General features: G+C 31.7%; 1 protein-coding gene across 3 annotated transcripts in view; it reads left to right on the top strand.

The window, feature by feature from the left end:
* Window positions 1-14,082, top strand: part of LOC114331861 (receptor expression-enhancing protein 1-like) — a 136,392-nt gene that overhangs the window by 34,068 nt on the left and 88,242 nt on the right. The gene's annotated exons all lie outside the window — the stretch shown is intronic.

The raw sequence follows: 14,082 nt of genomic DNA, 5'->3' as shown, positions 1-14,082 counted from the left end.
CAAAGTCAATCCTAAGCAAATTCAAAGCCGATTTCAAAGACTGTCACTAGTATAATCCGATCGTGGCCCAGGGTCAATGCCTAAGTTAGTCCTAGTCAGTTATAAAGTCAATTCAACGTTAGTCGAAACGTGATTCCAAAGTCTATCTCCGGTGATCCCGTTGGGAGTCCCAAATCAATCCAAATATAAGTTCCCCTCTGCTAAGTATGGAGCCCCCGTCTCTTCAAGAGTTGACTACACAGGAGGTTAACTCCAGTTGATATGTCTACACCTCAAAGTTATTGTGGGTACCTTTCCGTATTGTGCCCTGATTTTAGTGAAGTTATTTCAAGTTATGAAAGTCTTCTTTTTCTTTTATATAGACAGTAATGCCTGTTTTTCTTCAACGGTGCCTTTCATTCTGTCCCTAAATTGTCATTCCATCTTTTCCTTGGGCGTCCTATTATGGTCGTTTTGGTCGTTATGGTAGACGAAGTTATGAAAGCATAACAATAATATGAGAGACTGGATATAGACGGAAATGGAATAGTGGGTATATACACATTTAAAATTAATCGCACAGGACAAGAGAGTGCTGGTTTGCTGGCCGTTTGTTGGTTGCAGCTTTAGTCCGTCAAAGAACTTTACAAAAATAGATCAGAAAGTTGCACCCCGATCAGATTCTGTCGAATGGTTTATAAGTGCGTGTACATCAGTGTATCAGTGCTATATGATACAGTTTTTTGTTTCGAACATATTGAGGTTACTGTTAGTGAATTTTCCGGATGGTAGACTACGTTTCTTGGTCAGTTAGCTCTATGTATAATTTTTAAATTATTTACGATGTCTAGTTAATTTAGGTATTTATGACACACTAACAATGATTTCTATTTAAAATCACATGCATTTACCCGTCACAGCCAAAAAACGTTCATGAGATGTTTTTTGTTATGTGTTCAAGTTGCGTTTCAATCTATTATATTTTTTTTTTCATTGAATTTTTGTACTGTTATGTTTTTTACATAGAACAGAAATACCTATTTTCTTTTTTTTAAATATACTAAAAACATATTCGCTGTAGGTATTCAAATGTTTCTCTACACTTACGCTATTCATGTCAATTATAGATGTTGGAGTTTTAGCATTGGCTTTAGCATTGGATACCTCTATGGAAGGTTGTCACTTCATATTTTGCGCGGTCGGTTGATAGTTGTTCTACCGATTGGTGATTTGTGTGTGTGTGTGTGTGTGTGGAAAGAGATGGCATTAGACAAAGCGTCTTTTTGCCACAGAATTTTGTTATAGATATGTTTAAATTTTTATCTTAGAATCATTTATAAACTTGATTAAGATATTAAATATAGATTTGTCAGAATAAGATAAAAGATTGCTGATGCTAACTGGAAGGCTAATGTTAAGGTTAATTAAACCTAAATATAAGTTTTGAGTCTGATCCCTATGATTAAGACAATCCAAGAATACATGGTTCAGATCCCCGATGGACTCATAGTTACACGGACAGAAGGGAGTTTCATAGATTCCAATCCTATGTAGATGCTCTGGAAAAAGGCCATGGTTAAGTTTTAGCCGGGTTATTAATGAGGAATGTACTTTGTTATAATTGTAGTTAAAATGAGGTATACATTTGGGTAATAATGGGTGAATAGAAAAGTAATGATTTCTTGATGTCTGCTGAACATCTTCGTATTTGGACCTCCATCTCTCCCTGCCAACACTTCTGATAACAGAAAATAGGTCTTTGAAGTTGAAAATGTTTGTGATTTCTGGTATGTCGGATGTATTTTTTGCCATTCCGTCCACTATTTCGTTTCCAACCACTCCGCTATGTCCTTTAACCCACAGTAAAGTAACTGTTTTTTTAGTGGATTTTAGATTATGTAATGTTTTTTTGATATCAAGAATACTGGAGTTTTGGAAATTATCTAATGGATGGCTACAAATAGCTTGTAGTACTGCCTGAGAGTCTGAGACTACTACAACGTTCTCGCAATAATTAGAAGCACACCAAGTTAGTGCTTTCTGTATGGCAGCAGCCTCGGCTGTAAAAATAGAACAGCAATCCGGAATTCGGTATTTTTCTGCATAATTGTTGTTTGAAACAAAAAATGCGAAACCAGTACTTTCATCTGTTTTTGATCCATCTGTATAAATTACTGTTAAATTTTTCCCTAATTTGTTTAGTATGGATTTAAATATAAGATTTGTTAAAGTTGGCAAGTCTGAATAAGATGGCATTATAATGGTTGGTTTGTCTATCAGAACTTCAAAGTCATGTTCGAAAATAGGAAATTTTGGTAGCTGTGAAATATAAGGTTGGTAAAGATTCGCATCGATAAAAGATTCTGTAAGAGGAGGCGAATTTTTTATCCTCCAGTAAGAATTTGTTAAATTTTCTGTCGAAAGCAGACCTATTTTGTGAACCATAGTTGTATTAAACGTTCTGTATTTTATTAGACATTTGTTTGCTAATATTTGCCTACGTATGTATAAAGGTGGTTCTTGAGCTTCTGCTAGAACTGCATGACTTGGTGAGGACATCATAGCTCCTAGACAGATTTTTATAGATTTATATTGTATTCTGTCTAGTGTTAAAAGATTTGTTTTGCAAGTAGAACCATAAAGAATACAGCCATAATCTAGAATGGATCGTATGTAGGATCTATAAAACATTAAGGAAATATATTGGTCTGCACCCCAACTTTTTTTGGAAACGAAACGCAGAAGGTTAATTCCACGCTCTGACTTTTGTTTCACATATTTTATATGGCTAGACCACAAGAGTTTTTTTATCTAGGATCATGCCCAGATACTTATACTCTTCTTCTAAGGGAAAAGCATAATCACCTATATGGCATTTGCCTCTGATTTTTTGTCTACGTCTTGTAAAACATACAATCGAAGACTTATCTTTTGATATGCTAAATCCCATGTTTTTAACCCACCTATCTATATTCCTAAAGTTACGTTTTAGATTAAACATACAATCATCGTAGGATTTATGGCTGGTATATAAACATATATCATCGGCATACTGTATTATTTTACATTTGTCATCTATCAGGTCATGCAGATCTGCAGTGTAAACATTAAATAACAAAGGGCTTAGAATTGAGCCTTGTGGAAGACCGTTATATAATATTCTTGGACCGTGTAATACATTATTATGGTCACGTAAATATATTTTTCTGTTAACATACAAATTGGTGATTGGTGATTTATATCTAGCTATTTTGGCCACACGGGTTTCCCCCATTTTACTTGTGTGGTTATTTGTGTTATTTTGGTTCTTTTTCGGTTTAGTCTTAGTGTCCATTCGTCTCTCAGCGTATTTCCTGTAATTCTTCTCAGTACACCCATCTCTACCGTTTCCAGTAGCCTTAGCCTTTGTGTTGTGTCTGTGTGCGTTTTGTTTCTTATGCATGTAGACCAGGGCGCATCTGTAAAAATATTTGTACATTTGGACGTTGAGAGGTGACTCAAATTTTTTTGGAGAAATTGCTTGAAAATAACTCAAATAATAAAATTTGAGTTATCCTCCCTCTCAAAAAGGTCCGGAACATTGTTTAAATAATCAAAATGTCAAAAAATGAAGGAAAAATTCGATTTTTTTCTTCGTTTTTTGATTATAACTTTAAAAGTATTCATTTCCGAGAAAAGTTGTACTGAGTTGACCATAAAAGTTGCGTAATTAAATTTCCTACAGCATAGATTTGGTTGGAAATTTAAAAAAGAGTCACATTTGTTGCAAAATAGCAATAATTGCGAAAAAAACATACAAAAACAAGTATTCGCATTTTACGTTTTTCAACCATTTATGCTACACATAGGACCTTCATATTTCACCCAGAAAAACTTTATGATACAGTAAAACAATACTGTAAATTTCATTAAGATCGGTTCAATAGATTTTGCAAAATAAATTTTGCAATGCAGCTTTCGCAAAAAAAATTCATTTTTTCAAAATGTTACAGGACTGAAAATAAAGCAGATAGCAAGTTGAATTTTTTTTTGCGCACAGAAGTGTACCGTACCTTTGATTTGCAATTTGCAAAATTAAAATCGATTAACCACCACGGCGTCAGGAATTTTTTAAATAAACATTAATTATTGGTGCTACGCGCAGGACAGCGGATAGTTTGCTCTGATTGGGCATTCCAATGACCTTTGATAATAATTGATACATTTTAATTTTTATTACATTTCGATATAAATAAATAAATTTGTTTATTGCAAAATAAAAACACATACTCTATCCTTTGAAATAACACTTTTTTTAGCAAAAACTTTCTTTGTTCATATATTTTAACTTAGAGAATAAAAGTTTATTATTTTTAAACATATGCAATTGTTTAAACAATATTTCACAAACAATAATAAAATTAGTTTGATTTTTGTGGAATTAAAATATTAAAATGAAACAAAATATAGAGTAAGGGAATAATATATTATTAGATAAAGATTGGAAGAAATTTTGGTGGAAATCATCTTGTGTGAATCGAACACCGCTGTCCTGCGCGTAGCACCAAAAATTAATGTTTATTTAAAAAAATTTCCTGACGCCGTGGTAATTAATCGATTTTAATTTTGCAAATTGCAAATAAAAGGTACAGTACATTTCTATAAGCAAAAAAAAATTCAACTTGCTATCTGCTTTATTTTCAGTCCTGCAACATTTAAAAAAAAATGAATTTTTTTTGTAAAAGCTGGATTGCAAAATTTATTTTGCAAAATTTATTAAACTGATTTTATTGAAATTTACAGTGTTGTTTTACCATATCATAAAGTTTTTTTTCTGGGTAAAATATGATGCTCCTAAGTGTAGCATAAATGGTATAAAAACGTAAAATGCGAATACTTGTTTTTGTATGTTTTTTTTCGCAATTATTGCTATTTTGCAACAAGGGTGACTATTTTTTAAATTTTTTACGAATTCTATATTGTAGGAAATTTAATTACGCAACTTTTATGTTAGTACAACTTTTCTCAGAAATGAATAGTTTTAAAGTTATAATCAAAAAACCAATAAAAAAATCAAATTTTTCCTTCATATTTTGACATTTTGATTATTTAAACAATGTTCCGGACCATTTTGAGTGGAAGGATAACTCAAATATTATTATTTAAGCAATTTCTGCAAAAAACAATTTAACAGAAATTAAAGAATTTAAAATTATCTACAAATGTAACTATTTACTTTTTTTTTCAGACGAACTATTCGGTCTAAAGTGCAAGTTGAAAATTGCCAATTTTTAACGGTTTTGGCAAAACCCACTTTTTACATTCCAAAACTTTAGTTTTTACTAGAATGCTGTCATTTGATAAATTTCTCCTAGTTTTCTGTACAAATAATAAATGTTAGTTCATAATATGAATATGGTATGTCTCCTCTCACAGCTTCCATGAATCCATTCCATCCTAAAATACAGAGAATGTCTCTGATTTTCCCTTAGAACCACAGAAGATCAGGCACAGATGGAGTCACAGTTTCAGTTGATGTGAACATTCCCTTCGGATCTTGATTTCTGATAAACCCTGAGGTTTTGTCCTTTCAAAATGTATTAGTTGAACAGCTCTCTGACTTCCATAAACCTCAGGTGCGGGTTTAGTTTTTAGCCGAGGAATGGATTGGTTAGGAGCTATTGCATGTTTTGGTGCAATACAAGAAATGCCACCCATGACGTAAAAAGTGTGGTATCCGTCGATTGTATGTACATTAACCCTTTGTGTCCCAACGCAGCATATATAATGTCAAAAAGTGGTATATATGTGTCCCAGCCGCGGTATATATACGTTCAAGGTGTTATGGTCTCAATTTACCAAAGCCGAAAATATGCGTTGCTTATAAAATTTTAGATTTATTGGTGTCCCAATGCCGTAAAAATATGTCCGAAAATGTTAGATTATTCTTCCCAAAGCCTCAAAATGTTTGCACCTAAGACATGTCATGCGGACCCATTGCAGTATATATTGGTGCACATATTTTAGATATATGCTATATTGTAGCACTGGTGGCAACGCTTATAGGTAGCTTCTAGAAGGTGAAGCGTTTGTAGCCACAGAAAAGACCAGAAAAAAAAGAAGAAGCGAATTGAGATACACGTGTGCAAGATGCGGAGTCGGCCTTTGCGTAATGTCATGTTTTGAGGAGTACCACACAAAAGAAAACTTTCAATGTTAATTTACATTACATTATTTTTTTTAAGTTAGTTTGGTTGGTTTTGCTCTCTGATGAGTACTTTTGAAAAGAAAACGTTTAAGTTGGTTAAACAAACTCATTAAAAACATGTTTTGGTAATTTATTTGTTTATTTTTATGCGACGTATATATAAGGCAATTGGACTCTAAGCATGAAAAACCTTTGGGATTGAGGCCTGGCATAGAAAGGGTTAAAATCAGCGTTTTCGTACACCTGTTGTGTAAAGCACGACTTATCAATTTTCTGCGGATCGCCTGCGATTGCTGACACTTCCAGATAAGCAACGCGCTTGCTAAAGGTCTTGTAACGGCAGTAAGGCCCAGATAGTTGGTCTCATCATTCCTTGCAGGGTTGGCCGTTTTCTTTACAAAAAGTACGGCTCAAGAAAATAGGTTGATGTAGTTTCCTCTTTGGGGTATTGTTCATCCTATATAGAAGCTGTTCGCCTGGAAGTGTCAGCATTCGCAGGCGATCCGCAGAAAATTGACCTGCCGTGCTTTACACAGCAGGTGTACGATAACGCTGATTTTAACGTACATACAATCGACGAATACCACACTTTTCACGTCATATGTGGCATTTCTTGTATTACACCAAAACATGCAGTAGCTCCTAAGCAATCCATTCCTCGGATAAAAAAGAAACCCGCGCCTGAGGTTTATGGAAGTCAGGGAGCTGTTCAACTAATTCATTTTGAAAGGACAAAACCTCAAGGTTCATCAGAAATCAAGATAACAAATCCGAAGGAAATGTTCACACCAACGGAAACTGTGCCTGATCTTCTGTGGCTCTAAGGGAAAAGCAGAGACATTCCCGGCCTCTTAGGACGGAATGGACTTATGGAAGCTGTCACAAGAGACATACCATACCTATGAACTAACATTTATTATTTGTACAGAAAACTAGGAGTAAATATGTAGTGATATTTGTAGATAATTTTAAGTACTTTAATTTCTGTTAACAGACCATTTACTAAAAGTTAATAGTTTTCGAGATTTGAGCAAAAAAGCGGAAAAAAGCTGAAATTTTTCGCTTTTTTCGCGATTTTTTCAATGTTCCGACAAGAAATTTTGTCCGCAAACCTGATATTCGGATTCAGCAGCCCAAAATCCATATATAATGAAAGAAATCAGAACTACCCCAAAACTTTCCCAGTCAAAACACAATTTTATTGAATCATATAGGTTCTGTAAGTTGTCCATCTATTCTGACTTCCATTTTGTTGTTTTGGTAGATATTTTCAATAGTTTTTATGTTATGTCCGTCAAATAACTCTTCAAAATAGATCAGAAAGGTTTATAAGTGCGTGTATATCAGTGTATCAGTGCTATGTGATACACTTTTTTGTTTCTAACATATTGAGGTTAGTGCTAGTGAATTATCCGGATGGTGGTCAATTAGCTCTATATATAATTTTTAAATCATTTACGAATGTATAGAGTGTAGATAATAATTAATTTAGGTATTTACGACAATCTCTAACAATGCTTTCTATTTAAAATCACAGAAATTTAGCCTTCAAAGTAAAGAAATCGCTCATGAGATATGTTTTGTTATGTGATCAAATTGCATTTCGATCTACATTATTTTTTTATTAAATTTAATAACATATTATGGTTTTTAAATAAAATGAAATACATAGGTATTTTTTTAATACCAGGTGTCCACTTATATTTTCCCCCATTTTAGCTGTCTATAACTTCTAAATGACCCCAGATAGAAATATGCGGTTTTCACTGAAATGTTTTATTTTAGTAAAAGTTTTGTCTGAATGGATTTAATTTTTTATATCGCTTTCAACTACGAAAAAAATGGCAGATTTTTGACAAAAAGGTTGTTGACTTTTTTTTAATGGAACACCCAGTATATTTTTTTGTAAATTGAAAGAACGGTCATTCACCTATCAAGCCATATTTTTTTAAATCGGTTGTCAAATGACTTGGTAATTAATTTTTAAAATGAGAGGTGTAACGTGGATACATAACAATATCATAACTAAGCAAATTGATATTATGTTATGTGATTTCCACATTGCATCTCTCATTTTAAAAATTAAATGCTCAGTCATTTGACAACCGATTTTAAAAAACTTTATATCGCTGGATAGGTAAATGACCGTTCTTTCAATTTACAAAAATATATACTGTGTGTTTCAATAAAAAAAGTCAAGAACGTTTTTTTTTCAAAAATCCGCCATTTTTTTAATTTAAAATCGATATAAAAAATACAATTCATTGAAACAAAACTTTTACTAAAATAAAACATTTCAGCGGAAACCGCATATTTCTATCTTGAGCCGTGTACAAGTTATAGGGGTGTATTCTGTAACATTTCCGTTAAATTTAAGAGGCCTCTAAAATTTAACTTTTAACGGTCATCTAAAACTTTTCGGTTAGATTGTCATTCTGTATACACATATTATAGAGGACCGCTAAAATAATATTATTTTAGAGGAATCCTCTAAAAGGTTTTGGAACAAATACGGCAACGTCGCACGTTGATCGTTTTGAACTACTTTTAACCTAGAGATTGACCGAAAACTGACTGTTAGAGGCCAAAAACCTTAAGAAGAAGAAGAAAATGACAGTTTCCTAGAAAATAATATTTATATTTAATTATTTTTTAGTAAAACTCATATTTTCCAATTAAACATTTTTATTTATAAAGTTATACATTAAAATATTGCTGAAAAAATGCATATCTTATTTTTCTTCTCCCCTTCGACACTAATTTTGGTCAAATAAATGGTCTATTTTCAATGACATTAAGGTCATCTTATTAATCTGCATCTGGTTATAAACCTTCTGAAACTTTACCTTTGTAATCATTTGGTACGTTTTGTAATGTTCCACAATAACTTTAAATAATTTTACCTGCATTAATAGGATTTAATTGCTTTGACAAACATCTTTGACTTCCAACACTTTTTCAATAACATTTCTAGGTACTTAGATAGGTACCTACTTCCTTTGAAATGGTAATTGTAGTTATTTACTTTCAGGTCAATTATTTACTTTGTGTTTATGTTGTAATCTGAAATCAGCTCTACAAAAAGAAACAAACATTTGAATTTTGTTACTTATAGGTGTAGTGTGTCAATTGTAAAGTAAAAATGAGACTTACCTTTCATTATTATTTATTAAGTACTTCTTCGCCAAATACATTATAAAAAGCCATTTTCCATTTTTAAATATTTATCTCCAGTATAATACAAGAATAACAAACTACTATTCATACAAACATAGCCCAACAAAAATAATCAAACCACATTTAACGGACTGCTAAAAATTTAGCGGGTACGTTTTGACATCCTCTAAAATATTTTTATTTAGAGGGAGTTTTAACGGTTTAGGTTATGATTTTAACGGATGTATGATTTACAGAATACCAAAATATTTTTAGCGGGCGCTAAAATTTTAGAGGCCACTAAAATTTAACGGAAGTGTTACAGAATACACCCCATAGGCAGTTAAAATGAGGGAAATGTAAGTGGACACCCGGTATAGTAAAAACATAATGTACGCAATAGGTATTCAAATGTTTCTGTATCCTTGTAGGTAGTATTGATTATTGATGTCCGTTGTAAGTGCCGGAGTTTTAGAATTAGGGTTATTTCTTAAAAGTAGTTTTTGTAAGAATTTGGATAAAGCTCTAATTTAGGCGTATACATTTGAATGTGTAAGCTTCTTCTTGAGCTTGGCCATCATATTGTGTTGACACCTCGACCATCGAAGTTGTGTATCACCGTTTGTATCACCTAGACTTTTACAATATGCTTTGTTTGTTAATCTATTTGGAAAGGTTTCCACTCTCTAAATCCATCTCTCCTTGTGGAGTACTGAGGGCTTAGCGTTTCAGCGCATCTTCTTTCTTTTTTATTCTCTGGATAAACTATGTACTCGTTCCTTCCAGTGTCTTCTAGTTGTTGCTCTGTTGTTGACTTCATCCCATCTTAGTCCAATCTTTTCGGGTTCTCTCGGTGTAGTTCTTTATTAGTTATTCTTTTGGGCCAGTATGTTTTCAGAATTATTTTCAAAGGTTTGTTTACAAAAGTTTTTAGTTGTGTAGTTTTAGTTTCGTCATGGTTCTGCTTTGTAAAGTAATATACTTTTGATTTTAATTTTCTTTGTTTATGTTATTTCGTTTGTTTGCTAAATTTGATTTAAAGCGTTGAATGCATATTGAGCCTTTATTATTCTCGTCTATACAGGGTGGTTCATCTTATTCGCCTCGGTCTCTGTACGGAAAACCACTTGATATTTTAAAAAAATTTCTTTACAGAAATATACAGGGCCTTTAATACTACAATCTAAAAATATTGTGAATTATACAGGGTGCTCCAAAAAAGAGTGGTATATCAAAGTTATGAGAATGCTTTATATCTGATGACATAATTGAAATGACCTTAAAAAATAAGCTATACTTTCATAAGTGTTCCCTATACCTAAATACAGGGTGTTTTGATGTATTTCGATTTTTATAAAAATGTAAGGTTTTAGAAAAAAATAAATATCTACGAATCTAAGAATCAGTAACAAATTATTTCTTGGATCTTGATAATAGACTATTTAGCATACTTAAACAGATGATTTTTGTAACAAAATTTCTTACAGGGTGGTCAAAATATGAGATTGTTCTATTAACAAATTCAAGTTGTAATAAGTTACTTATTTTAAATGGAACACCCTGTATCTTACTAGTCTATCGCGTAGGTAATTTACTTAGCTTTCAATTTGTACTAGGGTTTCCTATACCTACCTTTTTACAGGGTGGTCAAAATATTATATTGTTCTATTAACAAATTCAAGCTGTAATAACTTACTTATTTTAAATGAACCACCCTGTATCTTACTAGTCTATCGCGTAGAAAATTTACTTAGCTTTCAATTCTTATTACGGTTTTCTATACCTATCTCCCTTCATTTTTTTAAATATTTAAAGATTTCCTAATTTGTAAGCTTTAAAAATTAGAATTAAGTACCTATGTCGTGGTTATGTACAACACACCACCAACACCGGCAATATACTTAGATATCTTAGTCAAGATACTTTCATTATTAAAATTCACATTTTGATCATTTAATCACACAGAGTGTTCTTATTTTAAATGACGTACTCGATATTCTATTCTTTATAATGGAAGATATTTAAAATCTCTTCAATTCCATGTAAACATTCTCAATACACATGTTATTCTGTAAATTATATAAATTCCCATGTTATTCTTTAAATACCCATTTTTACATATTTTTGTACAATAGGCTCGATTTCGTTAAAGTAGCCATTGCATTTAATTGTTTGTAATTGCGATTCAAAGATTCAACCAAAAAGTGGTGTTCTTAAATTTACTTAATAACCGTTGGGTTAAGATATGGAAAATACTTATATGGAATGAAATATAATTTAAATATCTTCCAGAATACGGCATCTAATATAGGGTATGCAGTTTAATATAAACATATTATTCAATGTCACATGTAGGCCAAAATCAACTAAAATAATACAACACTCTGTGTGATTACATGATAACAATGAAAATTTTATTAATGACAGTATCTTGTCTAAGTATATTGCCGGTGTTGGTGATGTGTTGTACATAACCACTTAAGTTGTACTTAATTCTAATTTTTAAAGCTTACAAATTAGGAAATCTTTAAATATTAAAAAAATTAAGGGAGATAGGTATAGGAAACCCTAATAAAAATTTAAAGCTAAGTAAATTTTCTACACGATAGACTAGTAAGATACAGGGTGTTCCATTTAAAATAAGTAAGTTATTACAGCTTGAATTTGTTAATAAAATTACCCTGTATAGAGATAGATATAGGAAACTAATACAAATTGAAAGCTAAGTAAATTTTTTACGCGATAGACTAGTAAGATACAGGGTGCTCCATTTAAAATAAGTAAGTTATTACAGCTTGAATTTGTTAATAGAACAATCTTATATTTTGACCACCCTGTAAGCAATTTTGTTGCAATAAGCATCTGTTGAAGTATGCTAAATAGTCTCTTATTAAGATCCAAGAAAAAATTTGTTACTGATTCTTAGATTCGTAGATATTTATTTTTTTCTAAAACTTTACATTTTTATAAAAATCGAAATAAATCAAAACACCCTGTATTTAGGTATAGTGAACCATTATGAAAGTATAGCTTATTTTTTAAGGTCAATTTAATAATGTGATCAGATATAGGGCATTTCATAAGAAAAAATATAACTTTGATATACCACTCTTTTTTGGATCATCCTGTATAATTCACATTATTTTTAGATTGTAGTATTAATGGCCCTGTATATTTCTGTAAAGAAATTTTTTTAAAATATCAAGTGGTTTTCCGTACAGACACCGAGGCAAATAAGATGAACCACCCTGTATATTCTGTTACACCCCTCGTTGGTTGCCATTTGAAAATTATTCTTATGAATACAATCATGATTCAAGCAAAAACATTCAGCAACAGTTTTCTTATTATAAAAATAGTTTATTTCCTGGGCGACAATAATTAAATTATCAAACCCCATTTCCGTATGAGTGAGTTTTTAAAAGAATCATAACTACATACTATTATACTGCTTTGTTTTATTTATTTTTTATATTTTTATGTTTTTTATTTTGAAACACGGTGGATAGCAAATCACTGTAATTTCTGTGGTTAGATAAAGAAACATCATGTATTATGTATGTATGCATGTACAAATAGAGATTCGAAAATATGTTAATATGATAATAATGACGATTACAACCTCCGGCTGAAGATATCACCATAAGAAGAAGAAATATATTAACAATATCAGATATACAGACGATACCGTTCTGCCAGCAGGAAGAATAGGCTTACAAAAGATATTAGACTAAGTTAATAATGCAATTGAAGCAATGGGACTGAAATGGGATGAAAACAGTCGGTTGGATTCTTATTTGGGGTTAGGCACTCGAAGTACATATTTAAAGACTATTTTAGCCAAATTTTTAGCTCCCTAGGTAGCCCCATCATGGGTTCCCTATAGTAAATAATGTGTTTTTTCGAAAAAAAATCCTGAGCGATCCTTTGCTTTAAAAGATCTGAAAAAATTCATGAACTTGTAAATAACAATGATAGTATGAATTGCCCAATCTCAAATAATGATCCAACCGAATATATATTGAGATACTTAGGTAATTTAATACTAAATGATGAATGACAAGTGACATCCAGATGTAGAAATAAAAACACGAATACATCAGGAACATGTACCGGGTGTCCCAATAAGAATGGTTCTCGCCCATATCTCAGGAACCGTTTATAGTATAGCTTTGAGAAAAAATTTTTATAACAACAGTTGCCTCGGGAAAAGCTTGGAAATTATTTTCATAATTGTAGGTCTACCGCTAGAGGACGTAATTGAATGTCAAAAATTAAAAAATCAAAATTTTACAAAATTTACCTAATGAAAGGGCACTGGAAATCCAATCATCGTTTTCTTCATAAAATTCTGCGCATATTTGATTTCACATCTACCTTTGCAAATAAGAGGGGGGTGAGTGGGAACCTTCTTATGAAAAAAATGGGTGTAAGTCCAGTTCTGCTAAATAGAATTTTGCATAATTGGTCTTGTTGAAAACAGCTCTTTTTCGTCAATGTAAGTGTATTATTTTCGAAATAGCCTAATAAGTAATATGCAAGCTAGGAGGCGTTATTTAATTATTTTTAGAAATCTAGTTTTCTTTGGAAAATATTAAATACAAGTATGCAGTTTTAATCCTGTATTACAAAATTAGACCAAATTAGCAACATAATATCGAAAACCGCATGTCGATACCTTTTTTCTATCTCGAGATATCTTAAGAAATGTGTAAATTTTAAACATAACTGTTACTGTCACCTGTAAACGAGGTTAAGGA

This window comes from Diabrotica virgifera, chromosome 5 (assembly GCF_917563875.1).
Source record: "Diabrotica virgifera virgifera chromosome 5, PGI_DIABVI_V3a".
In the NCBI taxonomy this organism is placed as follows: Eukaryota; Metazoa; Arthropoda; class Insecta; order Coleoptera; family Chrysomelidae; genus Diabrotica; species Diabrotica virgifera.
This window is presented reverse-complemented; position numbering and strand designations above follow the sequence as displayed.